This window comes from Macrobrachium nipponense, chromosome 12, assembly GCF_015104395.2.
Source record: "Macrobrachium nipponense isolate FS-2020 chromosome 12, ASM1510439v2, whole genome shotgun sequence".
NCBI classification, from domain to species: Eukaryota; Metazoa; Arthropoda; class Malacostraca; order Decapoda; family Palaemonidae; genus Macrobrachium; species Macrobrachium nipponense.
Window position 1 is genome coordinate 65,450,091 of NC_087205.1, and position 20,235 is coordinate 65,470,325.

Below are 20,235 nucleotides of genomic sequence, written 5' to 3' on the forward strand. Positions count from 1 at the left end.
AATATGCATTCAATTAGTACTTGCTTCTAAAATTACACACAATACAGTACTGGACACAAAAACAAAGCAGAATTCTATAGTTTTACCTACTTACTGGTCATGCTTACAAGATATGTAAAATACTATACACTAAAGTTATGTAAAATACACACAAATCACACAATAGTACATAAAATACCATGATCATCTTTTTTTAACTTTATAAAACACTACGCATTTACTATGTATGCGTCCATATCTCTCTCTCTCTCTCTCTCTCTCTCTCTCTCTCTCTCTCTCTCTCTCTCTCTCTCTCTCCACACGTATGTCATAGTGGTAACTCTCGCTCTCTGTTTGGGCTGGAAGTGCATGTATAAGTATATCTTTAAGGACATTATTACATCTTATGGTAAAATAATAATATACAGTACTAGTTTTCAAATAATATTCAGTTTAATGAGATTAAACAATAACAATAGCACACACTCTCTCTCTCTCTCTCTCTCTCTCTCTCTCTCTCTCTCTCTCTCTCTCTCTCTCTCTCTCTCTGGTACAGTATCTTTATTGCCATTCATTTGATAAAAGTAGAGAATGGTATGCAATACAAGAATGTAGTGTAGTTTTCAGTCTGTATGTGTATGTAAAAACACATGCATAACTTAGGTAAACTATGTGGTTGCCTTTCTTTCTCACAATTGACTAGTGGTATAGCTTATCTTAGATGTGTTGCGTGTGGCTACATATATATGGACACATACCCAGAGTGGATAAATGCTATTGTTATACACTGGGCCTGATGAATAAAAGGTCAAGCAAAAGTTTTGCTTAGATTTCAAAGCAATTGCTTCAGTTCCAATGAATAAAAACTATTAATTGCTTTTGCTAATAGCAAATGCTTAGAGTAGATACTCAGGCTCAAGCAAATGCTCAGAAATGATCAGTTGCTTCATATCCAGTTATTAAAACCAGCAATTGATTTTGGTTCTGAGCAATTGGTTAAAAAAGTTAAGGCAGCTCAGGAGATGATTGAAACTCGGTGAACTCCACACTATGGCAGATTTTCATCAGATTCATAAAAGGAAAACTCATCTAAATGGACAGTGAAAGCACCTTAGTGGCGTGATCGGTATGGTTTTGACCTGCCACCTTGGTGGCTGCAAGTTCAATTCTTGGGCATTCCATTGAGGAGTTAGAGATGTGTATTTTTGGTGATAGAAGTTCACTCTCGACGTGGTTCGGAAGTTACGTAAAGCCATTGGTCCCGTTGCTGAATAACCACTGGTTCCTTGCAATGTAGACACACCATACAAACAAACAAAATGGACAGTGATATGTAATACCAAACCTCTGAAACTTATGTTTTATTCAAGTAATTTACCAAGCAATTACATATAAATGTCAGTACCCCTATCCACTACTAGGGGAATGGGGAAAACAGCATAGCAAACTAGCTCAATTTATTTTTACCACCGTCAATGAAGGTCCTATGTCGTTGTTTACCTTCCAGTCAGTGGTCGTGACTTGTCAAGGCAAAGGTGTATTGCTTATGCTTCTCTTTCTCCTAGACAGTGCCACGTATGCCGACAATCCTTTTACATGACTTCATGGCCAGTGACAGACACACATTCTTAACTAGATGGCTGTAGCTCATAGCATGTCTGTGCAGTGTCTTTTGGTCACAGTAAACGATTGACGGGCATTCCCTTGGTAGGGTCCGATGGACGTTCCAGGGCATCAACACACAAGATTAATCCCCAGTGGTTTTGTCCTTCACAACAAGTCAATGGATTTGTTCAATCAAGCCCATATGGCCCTACATTATCGGAATTGACAGTGTGTTAACAGAAGACTTCAACCCTTCCCAGATTTGAAGAATTCTCTTGTTTCATTGTTTATTTTCAATTTGGGTTATTCCTGCAAAAATATTGACCAAACATTTCTACTTTGACACAAATAATTAGAGTTAGTCCTCAATAGGTTGGTTCCTTTACAGTGAAGTTCTGTTGGTTAGGTACTTGAGTCTAGACCAAGAAGACTTCAAGATGAAGGAACGATGAGGAACTACTTCCCTTACACACTTAGCCTAGCCTAAGTAGTCGAGTTCTTAGCCTAGCATAGCCTAGTCTATCCTAGTTAATTCAAACCTACCTTTACCATCCTAGCCTAGCCTAGCCTAAGTGGTTGAGTGCTTAGCCTAGCATAGCCTAGCCTAGCATAGTTTGAACCTACCTTTAACCTCTTAGCTTAGCCTAAGTGGTTGGGTGCTTAGCCCAGTAAGTAGTTGGAGTTCTTGGCCCAGCCTAGCTAGTTTGAACCTAACTTTACCATCTTAGCCTAGAGCAAGTGGTCAAGTTCTTAGCCTAGCCTAGGCTAGCTAGTTTGAACCTAAGTGGTTCAGTTCGAGGCCTAGCTTAGCAAGTTCGAACCTCGACTGAAGGGGGCCGGCCAGAACCCTTATATATGGGGGTATAGGGTGAAAAATGCAAAGTCATGAAAAATTTCTTGGAGCTTCATATGGCAATTGAGAATACGTATACAAAATATCTCGTCAAAATTCCTCTTACTTTTGTAGTTACAGGGTAATTAGTAAACATAACTCAATAAGCCTAAAACATTCATCCGTACAAGAAAATGCAACATTTCTTCTGTTATTGTCAATTTTGATAATTATAGTAAAAGAAATTGTGAGAAATGGCAGTAGTGATTCCGTGAGTCGCAGAGGGGACTCGGTGAGTATCCCATGATTCAGTGCGAGCACGTACTTCAAGTAGTCTACACGTTCGAATTTCTTCTCTGACATTCGCTTGCTTTTACATAAAATACTAGGAAAACAGCTAGCTAACATACAGAAGAAGAAAATTTGCTGTAATAAGCCAAGTTAGTGAAGGAGAGAGTGAGAGAGTTGTGTAGGAAGGAGTGCCCCGTCTTGCCTGACGCAGTGCCCCAAGTTACGATATATGAGCAAAGGTATCATCATTTATGATTAAATTATGATAAATAAAATAGTTTTGGTTTATTAATACACAAAAAAGAAATATACGTTCATAATAATCATTATTTATTAACATTGTCGTTATAAAAATACGAAGAAAAACTTTGAACGCCCGTATCTCAAAACTATAGTCATTGACCTTCAAAATCTATCTTCCCACTTAGTTTTAAAGCTATAACATTGGAATTTGGTATATAACTCAGAAAGACATTATAGAGCAATCAAATGAAGCCCTTTTTTCAAATTTTTGTTTCGTCTTTTTTTTTAATAAATTTTGTTTTCCAAATTTATAGGGTTTATTTTTTGACCTTAATGAAAAATTCATATCTAGCAAAAAAATGACTTTTAGAAAAAAAACTCATTCGATCGGAGGTCTACATCAGGTCTATATATGGTAGTAATCCCAGGTCTTAATATTAAATATTAAGGGAGGAGATAGAATTTGAAAAATGGTTATTTTCGGGATAAATCGCCCTGGCGTCACAAACCTGAAGGTCAGAGGCGAAAATCATATGGGGTTTGGAGATGTCCCAAGTCACCTTATTAAGTGGTATGAATATCAAAGTCCTGTCCTTAAAGAATGGCATTAGCTGGCCGGCCCCCTTAACCTATCCTAAGTGGTTGGGTTCTAGGTCTAGCCTAAGTGTGGAGTTCCTAGCCTAGGTTAGGTGGTTTGGGCTTATCTTTATTAGACCTACTCTTCAATTTTCCCAGAGCATATTCTTCTGGCATCATGAATTCTGCAAGGTTATTTTATTTATCTTCAAGAGTTTAGTGTTGGGTTAGGTTAGGTCGGTTACAATTCCTAACTTATCTCTACATATCCAAGTAACAAATCAGTACTGTATCTCAATATCCTATTTGTTCTTGTCTCTGCAGAAATTAAGATCTGTCTATAGCATTGCGCAATGTTGATCATGAACGTCACCATGGTGGTTCCGTCGTCAAAGGGAGTCGGGGGTGGGGTCCTGTCATCATAGGACACCTCCTCTGATGAGTAGCTTACTGAATGTATGTTATTATAGGGATCACCTTATATGATGTCTCCTTTGTTGGAAATGCATGTTCCTTTGGCAGCATGAGGACATCTCTGCCTGCAATGCACGAGTTAACAGTAGGATATCTAGAACGTATTCAAATGGAGAATATTATCATAGGACATCCCCTTGGGTTATCCTGTTGTCTCCTTTGTCTACTTGGAGAAGACCCTTGTTAGACCTCTTCACTACATTTCAACAGGAAGCTAGAGATCTACTGTTCATGGTCCCAGATCTGTTCATTGGGGTGCATACTGCGACCATTCTGAGAGGTTGAACAACGGAGTTCCTGGCTCCCTTACTCGAAACTCTTGAAGACCCAGGAAAACTACCTTCAGTTCCAACATGCGATGTGGAGCTGTTTGTCCTGTGCACTCCATGTCTCCGAGGCCAGGAGCTCTTTAAGATGAGTACCCCAACCTTTGGAGGAGGCGTCAGAGAACTTGAGCAGATCCGGAGAGGGTGAATGAAGAGGAACTCCTTTGTCAGGCTCCAAAGTCTTAGGATGACCATAGTAGAATGTTTACCTCTTTGGGAAGACCAGGTATAGACCTCTTCTCAACAGGGTACAACATGAAGCTGGAGAGATATTGTACAGCAGTTCTGGGTACAAATGCAGTGGCAGAGGAAGCCCTGCAACTTCCATGGGATAATCTGGACTTTATAAGCTTTTTCCTCCATTTTTTGTCTGTTCCATCAAGTCCTGAACAAGTGATGAGGTCCCAAAATCTCATGATGACGTTAGTTACTCCATTATGGCCTCAGGGGGAGTGGTTTCCAGACATGTTATCTCTGCTGGTAGAAGTTCTGAGACAGCTACCTCTCTCCCAGCACACTGACTTGTAAAGCAATCTGAAGAGTTGCCAATAGTGATAAATGGCACTTGGAACATTTTTCCCTCAAATTCATTCAAACTACTGTATGATCTTGAACACATATTTTACCTGTCTACAAGGGGTTAATTGTTCAAACACTAATATTTCAGTCATCTAACATCATTACCCTTAAAAATACATGGCTTACAGTTATGTGAAAACTAATCAACTTACCCCTAAGAAAGAGAGAGGAAGGGGTAAATAAAGATTAATTAACAAAACTAGGTTATAAGCATATATAGTAGTATCAGCAAACAGCAAACTAAAATCAACCATAAAAAAAGAGGAAAAACTTCCTCACAAAGCATCAAAGCTACAAGCCAATCTGCAACCAGCAAAACTGGTACCCTGATGTGTGATTGGCCACTTCCAACCCTTCCAGACAATAGCGTGTCTTGCTACTAGCTAATTAGGAATGAAGAAAGCTGGTACCTTGGTGTTTGATTGGCTGCCTCCAGTAGCATGTCATGGAGCCTACATCAAAAGCAAATAATAAAAAAATGTACATATATATGCACGTGCTCATTCAATGATGGCTTCGTGAACTTCCGGGAGTTTTAGTTTCATATTTTTATGTTAATGTACAGTAATTCATATTTCATTAAAGGATATACTGTATACAGTACAGAGAGAGGGGGTTGTCATTACATTAAATATCAGAAGAGTGAAATTATTCATGATTTGACAGAGAAAGAGAAAATAAGTTTGGAAAAAAAGAGAGCGGTTATTCTTACAATAAATATAAAAAAGATGGAAGTTATTCATGTTTTATGACAGAGAAAGAGAGAATAATTCGAGTGAGAGAAACTCTTTGCCCAGGTGCTACCCTTGGTTAATATGTAAAGGTGATTGATAGTTAGGCCTACATCCCTCCCCCTGAGTGGGATACTTTGTAAAAGTAAAAGATTGGGAAAAGCAAGAATTGTGATAAAATCTTACCTAATTTACAACATTTTTTATAATTAATCTATATTTTGTTGTGTTTACAGCACTATTAATATTTGAAAATTAGTAAATAATTTATCATTAAAAATGTATTTAGTCGCAAAAATTAAATAAAAATACAGTAATTAGTGAATACAGGCAGTCCCCGGTTATCTGTGGTGGTTCTGTTTCAACGGTTTGATTAAAAAGCGAAAATCGCCAATAACCGAAAACTGGCGATTTATGGCGCTGATAACCAGCTAATGGCGATTATTAGGTATGTATCAACGCTATAACTCCATTGTCGGTTCCGATAACTGGAAATTGGCACATTATGGTACCTAAAACCAAATGAAAAAATATGCAAATTGGTGAATTTTCCATGATATGTTTGAAGATATAATCCACAGAAAAGTCTGCGATTCACTGGAGCCGCGAATGCTGAACCACAATATAGCGTTGGTCCACTGTATAGTACCTGCTTTACATTTATGTACAAGATTATAATAATAATCCAGTATTAATCCATTTCTTTAAGCAACTTAAAAATGATTCTCCTAATTATTTCAGTAGTAGGCCAGAATCAGTTGATTCTGAGAATGTAAACTTTAGCTTGGTCTACTTAATGCAGAAGGCAGACAATCAGTTTTATTAATATTATGATAATGGTAAAGCATAATGATGGTACGTACTTGTAGTATGATTGTCTTCAGTAAGTAAAATATAAATTTCATTACCATTACCTTTATCTCAAATACAGCTGTAGTAGCCTGTTTGAGTTATGCATATGGATAATGTAAGTGTAGCACCCAACAGGCAAGTACAGTAGTTCACATACACATTTTTTATACTATTTATAGTAATACAATGTGGTAACAACTGATAAATTTGATGTATAAAACTGCATGTGGCTGTGGATAAACACAGGTAGTCTAGTACCTACCCACTGAATTTTGTGTGATTGACAAGACAGAGAGAAAAAGAATGGTTTGCTTATATTTTTTTTCAAAGTGTATTAAGGGGGCCGGCCGGCTAATGCTGCTTTTTAACGACAGGACTTTGACATTCATACCACTTAATAAGGTGACTTGGGACATCTCCAAACCGCATATGATTTTCGCCTCTGACCTTCGGTTTTGTGACACCAGGGCAATTTATCCCGAAAATAACCATTTTTCCAATTCTATCTCCTCCCTTGATATTTAATATTAAGACCTGGGATTACTACCATATATAGACGTAATGTAGACCTCCAATCAAATGGAGAGTTTTTTTTCTAAAAGTCATTTTTTTGCTAGATATGAATTTTTCAATATGGTAAAAAAATAAACCCTATAAATCACGAGAAAGATTTTTATAAAAAAAAGACGAAACAAAAATTTGAAAAAAGGGCTCTATTTGATTGTTCTATAATGTCTTTCTGAGTTATATACCAAATTCCAATGTTATAGCTTTAAAACTACGTGAGGAGATAGATTTTGAAGGTCAATAAGTATAGTTTTGAGATACGGGCGTTCAAAGTTTTCCTTCGTATTTCTATAAAGACAATGTTAATAAATAATGATTATTATGAATGTATATTTCTTTTTTGTATAATAATAAACCAAAACTATTTTATTTATCATAATTTAATCATAAATGATGATCCCTTTGCTCATATATCGTAGCCTGGGGCACTGCTTGAGGCAAGATGAGGCACTCCTTCCTACGTAACCCCCTCTTTCCCCTTCACTAAGTCGGCTTATTACAAAGAATTTTCTTCTTTATGTTAGCGAGATGTTTTCCTTGTGTTTTCCTCTTTGGCATGATGACATTCTTGCCGAAACAAAGGTAAACAAACTTAAATGCAAGAGAATGTCAGAGGTGAAACTCGAAGTTGTACTCTTTTTACAAAGACAATGTAATAAATCATGATTATTATGAATTTCATATTCCATTTTGGGTATTAAAAAACCAAAACTGTGTTATTTATCATAAATGAAGATCTCTTTGCTCAAAGATCGTAGCCTTGGGCACAGTGTGACGTGTGCTGTCAGGCAAGAAGGGGGCATTACTAGGCAACCCTCCCCTCTCTCTTCACTAACTACGCGTATATTACGATATTCTGTAATAATACTTGAGCGATTTTTCTTCGTCTGTATGTTAGCGAGATGTTTTCCTTGTCTTTTCCTCATTGGCATGATGAACTTCTTGCCGAAACATACATAAACACACGTAAAAACAAGCAAATGTCACGAGGTGAAACTCGAACGTGTAGTCTACTTGAAGTCTGTGTTCCTACTGATTCATGGTTGAACCAGAGTTACCAGACAGATACTCGCTTCTGTGAGCCATGGAATCTCTGCAGATGCCATTTCTCACAATTTCTTTGCCAATAATGATCAAAATTTACAATAACTGAAGAAATATTGCATTTTCTTGTACGGATGAATGTTTTAGGCTTATTGAGTTGTGTTTACTAATTACACTGTAACTACAAAAGTAAGAGGAATTTTGACGAAATATTTCGTATACGTATTCTCAATTGCCATATGAAGCTCCATGACTTTTTTCATGACTTTGCATTTTTCGCCCTATACCACCATATATAGGGGTTCCGGCCGGCCCCCTTAAAAAGGTGGATAATTGTCTTTTCCATAAGTTTTTCCAGTTTAAAGTGAGATGTTGTTTATAAGCATATTAGTATTTACAGTTATGCGGTATTGACAAGGTAAGGTAAGGAATGGTATGAAGTTGCCCTTGAACACCTGTAGATACCTGGGTTTCACCATTATCTGACAGCCTTGGTGTTTTTAATCCAGGTAATCACCTATTCAAGGAATTTTTTTTTGAACGTATATCCTTATTATTCACAAAAAATTTACCTATTTGCAGGATTTTCATAAAGATTTATTTACTAGGTACTGCATTTCCATATTATTTGTGACTAAATACATTTTTCATGATGAAACTATTTAAAAGAGGCAGGTATAAGTATTTATAGGGGGATGTTTTTGGTTTTTGAACTAGGGATGCAACGATACCAAATTTTTGGCCGATACCGATACCAACTTTTAAAGCTGATACTGGTACTGATACCTGTTACCTCCATATTACTATTATTTAGGAGAATGTATAGTTACTAAAATCATTCTTGTTCTCTGGTTATTGTGTATTAAAGGCTCAAAAGTTGAAAGGCCATAATAGGGTTACATAAACAATTTCAAGTATAACTATTAAGTATTTAATCCCTTTATTAGCTTGATACAGTTTGGCTTATATTATGGCTACCATTAGAAGACTTTTAACCCTTTAACACCGTTTGGACGTATTAAACGTCGATATAAATTGTCTGTTGGGTGCCAATTGGACGTATGGTAAGTCGATATAAAAAAAGTTTTTTAAAAATTCGCGGAAAAATAGTTGTAGGCCTACTAGACAAAAACTTTTGAATCACGCGCCTTGGGGGATGATGGGAGGTCATGGATCAAGGGGTTGTTTTGTTTACAATCGTTACCCAGGTGCGCAAGCACGAATTTCTTTCTTCTCGCACTAAAAAGCATCAGCAACACATCTCAGAAATTATTTCGTCACTTTGACATAATTTTTGCACCATTTTATATTAGCCATTACAACGAGTATTATATATAAAAGTGTGCACAATTTTATGTAGAATACAACTTAAAACAACTCATGGTTGTAGCTTTTATAAATATTGAAATATTTTCATATAAATAATGATAAATGCCAAAATTTCAACCTTCGGTCAACTTTGACTCGACCGAAATGGTAAAAAAACGCAATTGTAAGCTAAACTCTTATATTCTGGTAATATTCAATCATTTACCTTCATTTTGCAACAAATTGGAAGTCTCTAGCACAATATTTTGATTTATTGTGAATTTATGAAAAAAAACTTTTTCCTTACGTCCGCGCAGTAACTTTCGAAAAAAATATGAAATTTTTTCGTCCAATTGTCGTAATGTTTGCACCATTTTAAATTAGCCGTTACATTAGGTTTAATATATGAAAATGTGTGCAGTTTTATGTAGAATACAACAAAAAACAACCCATGGTTGTAGCTTTTATCAGTTTTGAAATATTTTCATATAAATAACAATAAGTGGCATAAATAACGATAAGTGCCAAAATATCAACCTTCGGCCAACTTTGACTCGACCGAAATGGTAAAAAAACGCAATTGTAAGCTAAAACTTTTACATTCTAGTAATATTCAATCATTTACCTTTATTTTGCAACGAATTGGAAGTCTTTAGCACAATATTTCGATTTATGGTGAATTTATGAAAAAAACTTTTTCCGTACGTCCGCACAGTAACTTTAAAAAAAAATATGAAATTTTTTTGTCCAATTGTCGTAATGTTTGCACCATTTTAAATTAGCCGTTACATTAGGTTTAATATATGAAAATGTGTGCAATTTCATGTAGAATACAACAAAATACAACCCATGGTTGTAGCTTTTATCAGTTTTGAAATATTTTCATATAAATAAAGATAAGTGCCAAATTTTCAACCTTCGGTCAACTTTGACTCGACCGAAATGGTAAAAGAACGCAATTGTAAGCTAAAACTATTACATTCTAGTAATATTCAATCATTTACCTTTATTTTGCAACAAATTGGAAGTCTCTAACACAATATTTTGATTTATGGTGAATTTATGAAATAAACTTTTTCCTTACGTCCGCGCAGTAACTCTTCCGAAAAAATAATCAATTTTTTGGCCGATTGTCGTAATGTTTGCACCATTTTATATTAGCCGTTACATAAAGTTTTATGATATGAAAATTTGCGCAATTTCATGTAGAATACAACTAAAAACAATCCGTGGTTGTAGCTTTCATCAGTTTTGAAATATTTTCATATAAATAACGATAAATAGAAAAAATTCGTCCTTCGGTCAACTTTAACTCGACCGAAATGGTCTAAAACTGCAATTGTAAGCTACAACACTTACAGTTTAGTAATATTCAATCAATTACCTTCATTTTGCAACAAACGGGAAGTCTCTAGCATAATATTTCGATTAATGGTGAATTTTTGAAAACTTTTTTTTTTTTATGCCTGCGTGTTAGAATTTATGCATCATTTTGTGATAATATTTTCTCTTGTGTTGCCTTGATAATTTTACAATGTGTTATATACCAAAATGATTGCAATTTAGTGTACAATACAACAAAAAAAATTAACTCGTTAGCTTTGACCGTTTTGCTCACAGCGCGATTTGTATACAATTATGAAATTTTTTTCGCTCTGTCATATATCCCAATATTTATATATGATAATTATATTTTTTTTTCCATTTCTTATGGTTGCATACTAAACTTCAGGCAATGAAAAAAAAGGAGCCAAAAATGAACTCTTAATCTTGAAAACTAAGCGTGCTGTGATTTTTTAAAACATTTTTTCTGCTTCTGCGCTCACTTGCAAACGCCGCCGGCATACAGGAGACGATTTTTAAAATACCGCTTCGGCGTTTAAGGGTTAATAATTTAGGTATGTAGTTCTTACTGAAATTCACTAATATATACAGGCAGTCCCAGTGTTACGACGGGGTTCCGTTCTTGAGACGCGTCGTAAGCCGAAAATTGTCGTAAGCTGGAACATTGTCAAAAATCCTAAGAAAACCTTACTTTTAATGCTTTAGGTGCATTCAAAACTATGTAAACTGCATTCTTATTGCATTTTTCATCCAAAAAACCTTTAAATATTGATTATTTTGCATTTTTGGTGTCATATTTCATCTGCCAGATCAGCATTTGTAGGCGTCGTAACTCTGGAACATGCGTCGTAACCCTGGAACATGCGTTGTAACCCTGGAAATAATTTCTGATGAATATAATTGAAAAGCCTAGTAACCTCGGAACGTCATAAGCCGAAAACGTCGTAACCCAGGGACTGCCTGTACATACTTAGATTATGAAAGGTCCTGGTAATGGAAGGATCAATCCTTTGCCTCATTACAATGCATAAATTGGTTTTATTAAGTACGTTAATCCCAAGAAAAATGAAATACTTCTATATAGATGAAAATAAGATTAAGAAAGGACCAGTGTTTGTTTCTCAGTATAGATCAACAAAATATTCAACTCATAAAAGAAGCACAAATCCCTTTGGAATTTCCATCTCATACAGAACTTACACCATCTGAACTAAGATTAAATTATAATTATTTGAGATGAATCTTACCTACTGTTAAATTTAGCTGTACGTATCTCTCCGCCGATTAGGCGAGTCTGCATTCAAACAAAAAAATCGAATGGCTGCCCGGATGACTGTCTAGTTGACCTGTTCTCCACCAGGTGTTTCGAATGTTTTAGCTCTCGTCAGAATTCTCCTAGCCGCCATTTTAGCTAGGCGATTGTTGGTATTCTATGAAGTTTGGCTGTTTTACACCTGTTTATGGTATTGTAATTTCATTTTCCTACGATATCTTCCACCGGAAGTAAAACCAATAACATCACGCTATGTAGGAATGTTTTGGTGTAACCAGGATGGTGAAATTGGAAGTTTATCAATATTCCTTTGTACTGGCAGGGGTACAGGGTGTGATTTTGGAACTACTAGATGTGAAGAATGTAGGGAATTATTCTGAGAAATTTATGCCTGAATATGTCAGATATAGGAAGACTGGAACTAATAGATTGCGATGGAACTAATAGATTGCGAAAGTAATTAGTTAGATCAGGGCTTAAACCTGTCAGGCTATCCCTACTCAGACGAGGCATTTCAGTAGGCTACTATTGACTTTCATTGTAGCTCCGCCTTCTACTCCCCATTCGGTTCAGGAAAAGTGTAACGAGAAGTTAGAACATTAACCTATTGTTAGTTCTAATACAATTTGAACTTAGTTTGTGCTGGGAAATTTCTGAATCCCTCCAGTGTGCGCTCATTTTCGCGTTCCCTGTTAGAAGTAAGGTGTTGGTGCCCTCGTCTGTACGTAGCCCGAGCCTAGGACTGCCCTGCAACAGTTGGAAACGTCCGCTGCCAGGGAACTGGGTCGGTTCTCGGTAAGCGTTAATGCTCGCTCCGTAGGGACATTCTGTCGTCTTCAACACCTAGTTTCAGGTGTTAGCATGCATAGGCTTAATAGTACATATATGATATAGGTGTAGACATTTTATTGAGATGATAATGTATCTGTAGCGAGTTTTACATGTTTAGATATGTCGACTCGGTCGACTGTTTATCTCTCATGTTTTGGTTATTCTAAATTCTTGTATGCTAGCATATTCCTTTTTCTTTGTAGTGTTTGTGTTTGTTCTTTGCGTGCTTCCTCTTTGGCTATCGGCAAATCTCTTACTACTGCCTCAAATAATGTTTCTTTTTCAAGTCTACACTGTCTGTAGTATCTACAGTTCTTGCCAAGTTAGATATTCTAGCTTCAGACATTTCTAACTTAGTTTCATATAAGAATGCTTTCAAGTATGTACGATCGCTTTCGGACGTGGCGGGAGTGTTGTTGTAATTCCTCTCCCACCGCCTCCCACTTTTGGCGCCTCGTTCTCATTCTCCTTCTGTCGACTCGTGCAGACTGCGGAGCCAGGGTTCCCAGACGTATGATAATTATCGTATGAGTACGATAATTTGACCCTCTGTACGATGAACTATTATTAATCAAAATACGATAATTTGAAGAGATTTGGTGTGATAATTTGGTCTGATACATATGGGAACCCTGCTGTGGACGTTGTTGACTTGTGTGAACGCAGTTGAATCGTGCGGAGTGGGAACTTGGCCGAGTCTCGAGTCGCTTAAATTGTCTTGCTCTCATTGAGTCGTGGTGGATTCGTTACAGCACTTAGCTACTGTCACCTCTCATTGATAAGTGTCACTTTTTGTTTCCAAGGGTTGCGGAGAAAGAGAAATCCTTTAAGCTCTTTGTCTACCTGCTGTCGGCAGCTGTCTCCTTCCGTCGCCCGCTGACGGAAGAAGAGAGTGAATGGAATTGGAGGAACTCATTTTGGGCTGGTCGGCGTTTGTTGCCACATTACGCCTTCCTGTATTCTCATTTTGTTGACGATAGAGGCCACGTAGAGAATATATCTTGATTGTCTTAGGTATTTTGGCGAGCGTATTTTGGCGCGCACTAAATATTGGAGAAGAGAACCAACGCTTTCTCCAATTTGAGAGCATTTTGTAACTTTTCTTGTCCTCGGACACAATCTCCCTTTGTGTCTGCCTTGGCTTGTCTTGTCTTTTAAAGTCGCGCAGAGCTGAAGGCCGCGTTTTGCTGTACAACGCTTAATTGGGTCCTTAACCGTCTTTAATAGGAGGTTCGCTTTCTTTCTCTTTCCTGTGGGGAAATGAATTCGAGACAGACAGACATGCTGATGGATTTTCAGTCTAACTTGAGTTATCATCTTCTGTTTACGTTGTCTCGTCTCGCAACTTCTTAGAGAGGTGGAGACGCCAACCCAGCAGGAGTTTTTAGCGAGGAAACAAGTAACTAAAACAGGTAACTCATTTCTGATGCTGCAGGGTAATGTCCTCATGCTTATACTCACTCTGTTTGGAAGTGAGAACACTTTTGCTTCCTGTCTGATTATGCAGTTCGAGATTATCTATTGGTAGTCTTATTTTATACCTTTCGGGGATAAGTGCAGATTCAGGTTCTGGGATATGGACAGTTGCAGCCTCCTAACATGCATGGAGAGACTTGGGACCAGTATGTTATATGGTGGAGACGGTGAAGGGCAGTTGTGATTCTTTGTGATTGTCCTCCACTGGTTTATTGTCCTTCTTATAGCTTCCCTTGTCTTCAGCAGAGATCTCTCATAAGTCTCTTTTAGTAGGAGATTGTATATAGAGGGAATGATGGTCCAAGGGTATTTCTTTAGGAAGACACCCATAAGTAATTGGAGATATTCTTGGACATTTGGAGACTGAATAACAGTAAGTGTCTGCCCATATACTTGTTGGTTTTCTAGCATGGTTTTCGTGCCTTTCCAAAGAATGGTCAGACTTGTGGTACACATGCAGAATGTATTCATTCCACTTACCATATATCCACAGTCATGCAAGTTCCCTCAAAGGGTTTTTACTGGAAGGTATTGCTGTTCTGTGCACTTTGTTTGGGTTAGTGTGCAGCCCTCTGTAAGTTATGTCAAAGACTTGTTGCCCATTGGTAGATGGCATCAACTTTAGGAGCAAGACACTTCTACTGAATCAGTTATTCAAGTTAGCCCACTCTGTCAACAGTATTCCAAAGGCCAAGGACCTGTTGCTTCTTCTGGCCCAATTTCTATGCACTATATTGTTAATTCTTTATATCCCCATTCTTATCTAGTGATGTGGGGATGATTTTTAATTATGCATGCTTGTCGGTCAAGATGAATAGGCATGTGCTGCTTGAAGATTTTAGACCGGAAAGAAACTTCCTATATGGTAAGGGCTTTTCCTCATCAGGAAACATGGCCTTATGGGTTATTTTCAGATAATCATGCTCAATTAATGTATGGTTTCAGCATAAGAATTAAGACTTACAAATAACTTTAATTGAATTTGTAAGTAATCCAGAACCAACTTTGGCTCCAGGACTGTAGGAGGGACACTTTAACCAGGAATCGTCCATTTGGTTCTTAAACCTAAGTCCAAGTTTTGGTCTTATCCCTCTGTCATGCAACACTGAGTTTAACTAGTGTCATTAACCTTTCATGCAACATAGAATGGTCAACTACACCTGGTAAAACTATTTAGATGCCAGGGCAGTGGAAAGACATCAGGATGCTTAGCAGGTTTATTCCCAGTCAGAAACAAAGTCCTTGGTTTGATCATCCATGCTGTGGAAGGACAGTGTTTTAGCAATTGGGGATTCAGGAAGAACAACTGCCTACAAGGGCCCTGACATCCATAAGTTTGGCACTTTTGTGGATTTAAGGAACACTCATTTAGCTTCCTAGCATGTAGATGAACAGGGACAGCCGAATGATTACTACTACTTTGTTAGCTCTCAGGCTTGAGCAGTGGATGTTTATTTAAATTTTGCCTAATTCAGACTCATAGGCCTGCCCCTTGTATCTACTCTGAATTCTATTGAGCAATTTCATGTTCAAGAATTGCTTAGTCTCCTGCAGAGCCTTTGTAGCCTTAGGGCAAAACTTTTCAGAATTTCCAATGCTCTTGGTAGATGTCTCATTCTTCCGTTGAGAAGAAATCAACTCTACTACACAATTCCATACAATGCCATTGGCGTAGGCATCTCCTTAACTGCTTGGAGAGGTTAGAATGGCCCCTCCCAATAATAAGATTTTCAAGTTATCATAGGATCTGTCCTTAATTTAAAACTGCCATGGCCTGGGGTCAGGAGCAGTGGTCTGTGTGTTGCTGAGGGTACCATTCTGGAGGAATTTTCAGCACCTGGGACCTTGTAGACGTCAATGTTTTCTGTTTAGAGGAGATAACTTTTCACTGTCTACTTCCAAAGTTATCGTTCCATACGTACTTTCCTCAGTATTGCATCCAGTACTTTCAGATCTTGCTGAGGACCAGCACTGTAAGGTATTGAGATTGAAGCCCCTTTTATCTCTATATCAGTCTCTCTCTGGAGTTTAGATACGGGTCTAAACTTTATCTGAATTTACTGTAAAACCTTTTATTTAGCAGTGGTTAATAAGTAAATTTGTTGTCAGCACCCTTCTGTAAGCTGGTGTAAGGGAATGCTATTTTAGCTTTCTGCCTTAGAGCTGAGGGTGATGTTAACCCTTAAACGCCGAAGGGGTATAATGAAAATCGTCTCCCGTATGCCGAGGGGGTCTTGGAGTGAGCGCCGAAGTGGAAAAAATATTTTTTTTTAAAAACCACAGCGCGCTTAGTTTTCAAGATTGAGTTCATTTTTGGCTCCTTTTTTTGTCATTGCCTGAAGTTTAGTATGCAACCATCAGAAATGAAAAAAAAAATATATATAAATAATGCGATATATGATCGCACAAAAAAAAATTTCATATATAATTGTATTCAAATCGTGCTGTGAGCAAAACGGTTAAAGCTAACAAGTTACTTTTTTTCGTTGTATTGTACACTAAATTGCAATCATTTTGGTATATAACACATTGTAAAATGATCAAAGCAACATAAAGAAAATATTATCACAAAATGATGCATGAATTCGTAACGCACAGACGTAAAAAAATGTTTTTTTCAAAAATTCACCATAAATCTAAATATTGTTCTAGAGACTTCCAATTTGTTTCAAAATGAAGATAAATGATTGAACATTACTATACTGTAAGAGTTTTAGCTTACAATTGCAGTTGTCAACCATTTCGGGCGAGTTAAAGTTGACCGAATGTCTAATTTTTTTATATGCAAATATTTCGAAAATGAGAAAAGCTACAACCTTCTATTATTTATTGTTGTATTCTACATAAAATTACGCACATTTTCATGTATAAAACTCTATGAAACGCCTAATATGAAATGGAGCAAATATTATGAGAATGCGACTTACGCATTCGGAGATTTGCGGCAGAGAATCCACGCGCGGAGGGATGGAAAGTTTTTTTTTTTTTTTTTTCACCATAAATCTAAATATTGTGCTAGAGACTTCAAATTTGTTTCAAAATGAAGATAAATGACTGAATATTACTAGACTTTAAGAGTGTTACCTTACAATTGCATTTTTCGACCATTTTGGTAGAGTCAAAGTTGAACGTTTTTTTTTTTTTTTCTATTTATCGTGATTTATATGCAAATATTTTGAAAATGAGAAAAGCTACAACCTTCAATCATTTTATTGTTGTATTCTACATGAAATTGCGCACATTTTCATATAGAAAACTTTATGTAACGGCTAATTTAAAATGGTGCAAACATTACGACAATCGCACGTATGATTTTTTCGGAAGAGTTACCGCACGGACGTAAGGAAAATAATAATTTTTTTTTTATATATAAATTCACCATAAATCGAAAGATTGTGCTAGAGACTTCCAATTTGTTGCAAAATGAAGGTAAATGATTGAATATTACTAGAATATAAGAGTTTTAGCTTACAATTGCGTTTTTTGACCATTTCGGTAGAGTTAAATTTGACTGAAGGTTGAAATTTTTGCACATATCGTTATTTATATGAAAATATTTCAAAACTGATAAAAGTTACAACCATGGGTTGTTTTTAGTTGTAATGTGCCTGAAATTGCACACATTTCCATATATAAAACTTTATGTAACGGCTAATTTAAAATGGTACAAACATTACGACAATCGCACGTATGATTTTTTCGGAAGAGTTACCGCGCGGACGTAAGGAAAAAGTTTTTTTTCATAAATTCACCATAAATCGAAATATTGTGCTAGAGACTTTCAATATGTTGCAAAATTAAGGTAAATGATTGAATATTACTAGAATATAAGAGTTTTAGCTTGCAATTGCATTTTTCTACCATTTTGGTAGAGTCAAAGTTGACCGAAGGTTGAAATTTTGGCACTTATCGTTATTTATATGAAAATATTTCAAAACTGATAAAAGCTTGTATCATGAGTATTTTTTGTTGTATTCTACATGAAATTGCACACATTTTCATACATAATACTCCATGTAACGGCTAATTAAAAATGGTGCAAAAATTATGTCAAAGTGACGAAATAATTTCTGAGATGTGTCACTGATACTTTTTAGTGCAATAAGAAAGAAATTCGCGCTTGCGCGCCTGCGTAACGATTGTAAACAAAACAACGCCTTGATCCGTGAACTCCCAGCATCCCCCAAGGCGCGTGATTCAAAAGTTTTCGCTTGGTAGGCCTATTAGTATTTTTCCGCAAATTTTTAAAAAAACTTTTCTATGTCGACGTAAAATACATCCAATAGGCGTTTAAGGGTTTAGGCTATGCTTTACAGTTCCCTGTAAGAATTCCAATCTAAAGGGGGTGGGAGAGGAAACTTCTCTATCCTGTTGGGCATTTAAATTTAAAGGTTAAACCTATAACATTTTTATCATCCTTTTAGAGGTAAATGCTGGAAGAGGCAAAATGAACTTTTGGATTTGTGGTTTTAAGAAAAACAGATTTTGTGGTCAAAGGTTAGCGTGGAAGAGGCAAATCAACTTTTGTTTTGTGGTTTTAGAAAACCTAGAATGTATTTGTGAAGGTTAAGCATGGAAGAGGCAAGTTAACCTTTTGTGTTGGGATTTTTAGAAAATTATAACGCCTTTGCCAATGGTTAAACTTAAGGCAAAGTTAACTTTTGTTTTGTTGTTGTAGAAAACCTAGAATGTATTTGTGAAGGTTAAGCCTGGAAGAGGCAAAGTTAACCTTTTGTGTTATGATTTTTAGAAACTTTGTCAAGGAACACAAGGTCCTCTGTGACATAATGGATAGGCTAGTGTATGAGAACTAGCTTCATATCTTTTACCTTATTGAAGTTAAACATTCATAATGTGAGCAGTAGTTGCAACTTCATTTAGTGAAGTCAATTTGTCGCTCCAGAATAGGATTGATGTGTCACATTAGAAGTACAATTCAGTTTTTGCCTGATCACTACCTTAAGTATACAGAATTGTGTTTGAAAACAGTAAAGACCTTAATCTGCTACTAGTAGTGGGTAGTCTTTTCCTGAACTGAAAAAGAGCAATTCTTTAGGCTTTTGTTTAAATCCCGGGGTTTTAATATTTTGGGGAGCGTGAAGGTTCAAATTTTGTATAGGAGAGCGTACCTTTATATTGTAAAGGTATTCATTTTAAGTGGCTGTTGTTTGATAGGGCTTTTGGACCCAGGCACAGGGGTCCCTCATACCGCTTGCGTTTCATGCTGGCTGAATCGAAGCGGTTTTCTCCGCAAGGTTACTCTTTGCTGCATACGTATGAGAGCCTTGCTCCCTGAATGGAATCCAACTTCTGGTGGTAGTAAAATCCACCATGGATTCCAGATCAGGTGAGAATGTTTTGGGTTACTTATAAGAAACCTTTAGCCCGAATGGCTGAGCGGAATTTTGTCTAGCTGCACTACCCACTATCCTCTTAATGTGGGAATCGAGCTAGATTTAACAGTAGGTAAGATTCATCTCAAATAATATAAATTTTCATAATAAAATTTATTATTTGGATGCTTACCTACTGTTAAAGTAGACCCACCCAGCCTCCCCACAACTTAGTGGGCTGTCAAGGAGAATTCTGACGAGCTAAAACATTCGAAACACACTTGGTGGAGAACAGGTAAACTAGACAGTCATCCGGGCAGCCATTCGATTTTTTTGTTTGAATGCCGACTCGCCTAATCGGCGGGGAGATAGTATAGCTAAATTTAACAGTAGGTATCCAAATAATAAATTTTATTTGGAAAATGTATATTTTATTAAAGATAATATTCAATATAATTGAATTGTCCTAGAAATGAAAAGAGGTACAGAAAATTAATATTATGCCAAACTTTATTTGATGGGCTTTGTTAATATATGTACATTTTAGGAAGCCTAGAAGGATTTTTTATTT

At 36.6% G+C, this 20,235-nt stretch overlaps 1 protein-coding gene across 1 annotated transcript in view; it reads left to right on the top strand.

Moving 5' to 3' along the window:
• LOC135224827 (uncharacterized) overlaps positions 1-20,235 on the top strand; it is a 362,810-nt gene that overhangs the window by 55,426 nt on the left and 287,149 nt on the right. The window lies entirely within an intron of this gene.